The sequence below is a fragment of the Carassius auratus genome, unplaced genomic scaffold (assembly GCF_003368295.1).
Source record: "Carassius auratus strain Wakin unplaced genomic scaffold, ASM336829v1 scaf_tig00044613, whole genome shotgun sequence".
NCBI lineage: Eukaryota > Metazoa > Chordata > Actinopteri > Cypriniformes > Cyprinidae > Carassius > Carassius auratus.
This window is the reverse complement of record NW_020526839.1, coordinates 110,001-117,500: the sequence shown is the minus strand read 5'-3', so window position 1 is coordinate 117,500 and position 7,500 is coordinate 110,001.

Here is a 7,500-nt window from a genome sequence, read left to right as displayed (position 1 = left end):
TCATTAAAAAAAAAAAAAAAAAAAAAAGAGTCGATGCCCGATCTCTGAATCTTAGCAGGTTTAGGTCTGGTTAGTACTTTGATGAGAGACTGCCTAGGAATACCAGGTGCTTTAAGCTTTTGGGCTTTCTTTCCTACTTATATAATGTACTGGCGATAAGATTGGCTGATCTTTAAATAGCCCTCTCTTTGCAGCAGACTTCGCTTACGGCCATACCAACCTGGCTATGCCCGATCTTGTCTGATCTCGGAAGCTAAGCAGGTTTGGGCCTGGTTAGCAGAGATGGGACCAAGTCACACATGTGCAAGTCTCAAGTAAGTCTCAAGTCTTAACCCTTTCGAGTCGATTAACGCATATATGCGTTTTGAGTCATTTTCACCTGATAACCCCGCAAAGAACTTAAATTACATTCTCAGTTTTAATCGTACAGATAAGAGCAATACATCAATCGAATCTGTAAAGGGTCTAGTTTTTTTTGGATACAGACATAATAACAAAAAACCTTTGTGCACTTATAAAATAAAGATAACAAACAAGGTGCGCTGTCTACAGTCTTTGTCTCCGCTGATCGTCATGTACAAACATTTCATTAAAATGAACTGTAACTCCGTGAATACTCAACGAAGAGACATGAGAGAGATATCTATAGAAAGCCTGGAATGTCTACTTTTAAACTAAACAAGTGCTGCCGAAAACAAATATTCTGTGATAAAGTAATCCATATGAAAACAACGCAATGTCTGTTTTTCATATCTCTGCTCATTATATCTAATGTGACCACGCCCCCGCGCTGAACGCGCTATTCAGATTCAAACTGAAGCGCGCGGCTTGAATACGCCCACACAGAAGAAAAAGCAGCCAGACTGTTCTTCAAGTTTTTATTTTATTTTACTGTTTGCTTCGCGATGACAGGAATAAGACTTAATTCACCCCAAAAAGATGTGATGTGGTTGAGGATTTGAGAAATGGATTTCCTCAGAAAAAAGAATGAAGCACTTTATTCAGCAGAGATCATAAACATGAGTAAGTCTCTTTTTATTTATTTGTACTAGTTTTCACATAACGTGTAAACATTTTACTAGTTAGACTTTTTCCAAACTATAATTCCTGACTAAATGTATAATCAAGTGAAACATTATGAAGTTTCAATAACAATATACAATACTATACCATTCAAAAGCTTGATGTAAATAATATAAATGTGACAAATAGAGATAACTCTAACAAATGTAAAAACAATGCTTTCAATTTATTACCCCTAAAAAAACCTGAAAAATATTATCAGCTCTTTTCAACATTAATAATAATAATAATAATAATAATAATAATAATAATGATAATAAATGGGGTTTATTTGGTAGAAAATAAGTTTGTTAAAATGATTTCTGAAGGATTGTGTGACTAGAGAAAGGATGCCAAAAAATTTGAAAGTCAGCTTTGATTGTCCCTAATAAACTGTTTAACTGCTCCCCCAAGTGGATATTAAATTATGTTGTGGGATAATTAAATATATTCTTAATAAACTACAAACATAAAATTATATACTTTTATTTTGTTCTCACATTCTTTCTTGTAAGTCCTCCCTCAGAGTGGCACAGTTGAATGGGAGGCTCATTATGCAGCTCATTATGCAGGCCTTTGTCTTCTCAGGTGTAAATCACAATGATATTCATGATAGTTGACGCCTACTCGCATATGACTTTTACCAACAAAAAGTGTTTTAGAAAATTTAAATCAATATATTGTTTTCTGTGAGTGAGTAAACAAGATGATTTTCACATCATTCAGAAAGAAAAATTCTAGGCTACAAGCTCCAGTTCTCAGCTTTTCCGGCAACCAATTTTATGTATGTGTTTTATTGCCTTATTCAAGTGATTTAACATTTTTAGTTTTTCACTAACCATGCATAACATTTTTTTTCTCAAAAATACAATCATGTACATGCATGCATTTCACATATTATTATAGCCCAGTTTGTGCTGATTACAGTGATATTAGACTTTACCCATTTAGATATTTATAAGAAACTGAAAAAAGCACAAATGTCAGGGCATGACAAAACTTCTCAAGGCCCCAAAAATACCCTTAGACTCCAGAGGGTTAACCTTCAAGTCTCAAGTAAGTCCCAAGTATTTTTTTCTTGAGCAAGTCAAGTCAAGTCAAGTCAAGTCACAAGCTATGTCAAGTCAAGTCCAAGTCAAGGCACCTTAATATTGTTATTTTACCTGCAGAATCTGATCTTAATAAAATTAAAAGACAAGATATAAGTAACTGTCAGTAAAGTAAAATAATTTGGATTTGCATTGTAAATACTCATGTTCAGTAAAATACATCATGGAATCAAACAAAATTGTAACTTCCTAAAATTATTTATTTTTCACTTCTGCCAACAGTGTTTGAAATGTTTTACATTTTCAACATTGAGTCCATAAAACAAATAATAGCTAAACATCCAACAGACTCCTCTCTGAACACCTCTCTCTCTCTCGCTCTCTCTCTCTCCCTCTATCTCTCTCTCTCTCAAACACAGTTTACATACAACATTAAACTGTTACATTTCTCCTCTCTCTCTCTCTCTCTCTCTCTCTCTCTCTCTCTCTCTCTCAGAGTATAGAATATAAATATGACGTATTTTCAGTTGTTTCATACTTTTTTGTTATGTACAATACAGACCAAAAGTTTGGACACACCTTCTCATTCAAAGAGTTTTCTTTATTTTCATGACTATGAAAATTGTAGATTCACACTGAAGGCATCAAAACTATGAATTAACACATGTGGAATTATATATGGAATTATATACATAACAAAAAAGTGTGAAACAACCAAAAATATGTAATATTCTTGGTTCTTCAAAGTAGCCACTTTTTGTTTTGATTACTGCTTTGCACACTCTTGGCATTCTCTTGATGAGCTTCAAGAGGTAGTCACCTGAAATGGTCTTCCAACAGTCTTGAAGGAGTTCCCCAAGAGATGCTTAGCACTTGTTGGCCCTTTTGCCTTTTGTCTGTGGTCCAGCTCACCCTTAAACCATCTCGATTGGGTTCAGGTCCGGTGACTGTGGAGGCCAGGTCATCTCATCACTCTCCTTCTTGGTCAAATAGCCCTTGATGCCTTCAGTGTGACTACAATTTTCATATTCATGAAAATAAAGAAAACTCTTTGAATGAGAAGGTGTGTCCAAACTTTTGGTCTGTACTGTACATAACAAAAAAGTATGAAACAACTTAAAATACGTCATATTTATATTCTGTACTGTATATATATATATATATATATATATATATATATATATATATATATATATGCACTTCTCATGATTGGGTAATCGCGGCAGCTACATTAGTTTTTCTGATTAATTGTTTTGCTCTATGAGAAAGACAAGGTAACAAAATATTCGGGGCTTATGCCCCCTTAGCCCAGCCCTAGCGCCGCCCCTGGAATGCGTTTTTTTGAAGGCCTGCTAGCGGATCATTAGGGGCCGTTCACATCACGTCTTTTGCGCGCGCAAGTTCGTTATTTCCAATGTAGGCGCGCGTTATGTAGTGATGTGTCGTTCTTGAACGATTCGTTCATTTTGAACGAATCTTTAATGTGACTCGGGAAGAACGAGTCGTCTCGGGGAGTGATTCGTTCAGTCGCGCATGCGCATTATTCTATGGGTTCTGTTCTAGTAGTAGTAATTCACCTGTCATTCAATGCAGTCTTGAGCCGGAAAGAGAATTGATTAGTTCATAGTTCGAGTCTATCGGGTTTTTGACTCGTTCCTCAATCACGTGACAGCCCAATACGTTAAACCCAATGCAGCATGAGCCGGAAAGAGAATTGATTAGTTCATAGTTCGAGTCTATCGGGTTTTTGACTCGTTCCTCAATCACGTGACAGCCCAATACATTAAACCCAATGCAGCATGAGCCGGAAAGAGAATTGATTAGTTCATAGTTCGAGTCTATCGGGTTTTTGACTCGTTCCTCAATCACGTGACAGCCCAATACGTTAAACCCAATGCAATTTGAGCCGGAAAGAGAATTGATTAGTTCATCTCATGAGTCTTCGGGTCGAGTCGTTCCTTAATCACGTGACAGCCCCATACGCTAAAACCATAGACACTGACAGTAAAAGAATGCAGATAATTGAATAGTTCATCTTTCGGTTCTTCGGGTTTTTCGTTCTTTTGTACTGTGTGACAACATTGGCTAGAGTAATTAGTTCATTTACAACTTTCCTTACAAAATGGGTGCGTAGTACTTATTTATTATTAGTATTATTTACTCTTACAGTAACGTGATGCATTTCTGGTTTCAAATTGTTGTTTTTAATTTCTGTCATGGTGGTACTTTTCCATAACACTGAATGTGGAAATAAAGAGTTGGTTATGCTTAAAATGTTGATCTTTTTTTCTGTCTGTTTGTTTTTGTTTAGTTGTGCAGTTATTAAATCAGATTGTCTGTGTAAACCATACTTTTGTAACATATGACACTTTATAAACATTAAAAACACTGTACATACTTTTGAATAGTTGTTTATTGTTTATTACAGAAAAGCTTTTTAACAAAGAGGACAACTATTCCAAAATAAATTAAAATAATAAAAATGTAAATAATTAAAAATGAAATTAAAATGAAAAGATAATAAAGCCACAGGGTCTAATAACCTTAACAAATGAACTTTAAAAGTACAATATATAAAAAAAAGAAAAACTAAATATTGCACAACAAGCTATTCCCAAAATAATTTTAAACCATTTGAATAAAAAATAAATGAAAATTAAGAGATACTAAAGCAATGGAGCCTTATAACAATAACAAATTACCTTTTAAAATCACAACAACAAAAATATTGCACAACAAGCTAGTCTTTTTCTAAATAAATAAAAATAAATAAGCTTTAAAATAAATAACACACTGTGGCTATATTTTTAGGACTTGCTTTAAGGCATGTTTACATTATTAAAAAAACAACAAGCTCCCTGACCTTGGATGGGCTGAGTCTGTGAGTTCTTCTATCTGAGATAATCTGCCCAGTTTTAGAAAAAAAAAATTCAGATGGCACGGATGTGGCCACAATGCAAAGTCTTGTCTTTGTGACTTCAGAAAGGCTTGTGTATACTGGTGAACATCTCCTCCACCAGGCCAGAGGGTCTGATGTGCGGGGTAAGAGTGGCTCTGCAAGGTTGGCCATCATAGCATCTGAGGTCTCAGAAGAGGTAGCAGAAGGCCTCAAGCTTGCTACCCTCTCGTCAAAGTCTTCCCAAAACATGGCCCCTGCACTGGCAGTGAACCAGGATCTGAAACTCCTCACTCTGAGCTGGGTTAAAACTGTTAAAGCTGAAGTTATCATAACCTTAATGTCTTTAACATTTGTCTTTAACATTAATAATTCAAATTCAAAATGTTATTTGCTTTTAATGTATGTCATTATGTCCTTTTTTGAGCAATCTTCTTATACATATATTACACCAATATGTCAAGTCTGCCTAGGAAAAGCAATTATTATACCAGCAAACTCAAAATTGGAGTAAAAATGAACAAACTAGTCTATAAATACTTTTTATTGTAAGCTTGGATTATTATATTATTATATAGCCTAGTGTTTATTTACCGATAGACAGTCAAGAAGACAAATTAATCAAAATTTTATTTATAACAGGGTTTTATTTATTTATAAAATAATAACAAACCACAGATCCTCAACAAACAGTAACAAAAACACAGTGACAAATGTCAGAAATAGCGCATGGGGCTGTCACGTGATTAAGGAACGAGTCAAACTCGACCCGAAAGACTCATGAGATGAACTAATCAATTCTCTTTCCGGCTCACCGCATTGGTTTCGCGTATGGGGCTGTCACGTGATTAAGGAACGAGTCAAACTCGACCCGAAAGACTCATGAGATGAACTAATCAATTCTCTTTCCGGCTCAAGACCGCGTTAGTTTTGCGTATGGGGCTGTCACGTGATTAAGGAACGAGTCAAACTCGACCCGATAGACTCATGAGATGAACTAATCAATTCTCTTTCCGGCTCAAGACCGCGTTAGTTTCGCGTATGGGTCTGTCACGTGATTAAGGAACGAGTCAAACTCGACCCGAAAGACTCATGAGATGAACTAATCAATTCTCTTTCCGGCTCAAGACCGCGTTAGTTTTGCGTATGGGGCTGTCACGTGATTAAGGAATGACTTAAACCTGAAGACTTCTTGTCAGATAAGAGGTGAGATGAGCTAATCACAGACTGAAGACCCAGGTAAAGAATGAGTATTTTTTTCTTTATCTCATAGCATTTTATTTTTGTATTGTTTGTCGTGTGATCATCTTTGCGTAAGTACTAGATGTGTTGGGGAGGTAGCACTTAATATTTTAATAACATTTTACTAAAATGAACGAAATGAACGAAATGACTCGAAAAAAGATTCGTTCATTTTGCTGAACGAGACTCAAAAGTCCGAGTCGGTAAAATGATCCGAACTTCCCTTCACTAGCGTTATGCGCGCTCATAATGATAGCCGCATCGAGTTAAAAACATCTAAACTTTTCAGAATGCCGCAAGCGCCCCCAGGTCATGTGACAATAACTAACCAATCAGCTTCATCCTTTCCCGTATCAACGTTGACAGCTCAGCTAAGATGAAGGAACAGCTGTTCATAGCTGTATATGGATTGCCATTTTGAAATGAATTTAGTAGCAGAGCTACTGCGAGCGATTTTTAGTGCTGCAAATCCATTTATACTTTGCTGAAATTTCAGCGTCTTCATTGAGAGAGAGCGTGTCATGGATGCTTAGCAACGACAGACGCCCCAGGAGCACTTCTGTCCGAGCGCTTTGGAAAGAAGGAGAAAGCGGCGCGACTAGCGTTTTCCACGCGTTTTTAGGCGCGAACTATTGAAGACAAAAGCGATGACCCTCTGTACCTCTCAGGCTGACATGTCGATGTGATGTGATATCTGATTTAAGTGGGCGTGGTGTGTGTAAGGTAGAGAGGGCATTACTGATGATAGTGTCCTGATCCAGTCACGACCTCAGCCTGCGCTCCAGCTGAGTAATCAACTTTATTTTAAAAAATAATTTATATATTTTATATTCAAACTGAAAACATGATGTGATTAACACTCAAGTCATTCAAGTCATCGTGTCTCAAGTCAAGTCAAGTCCCGAGTCTTTAACTTCCAAGTCCGAGTCAAGTCTCAAGTCCTAAAAATAGCGACTCGAGTCGACTCGAGTCCAAGTCACCAAGTCACAAGTCCCCATGTCTGCTGGTTAGTACTTGGATGGGAGACCGCCTGGGAATACCAGGTGCTGTAAGCTTTTTGGACATTTTTCACTTAGTATATAATAATTTTGCCAAAAAATAGAGTCAATGCCCAATCTCTGAATATTTGCAGGTTTGGGCCTGGTTAGTACATGGATGGGAGACTGCCTGGGGATACCAGGTGCTTTAATCTTTTTGGAAAATTTCACGAATGATATAATAATCTTTCATTAAAAAAAAAAAAAAAAAAAA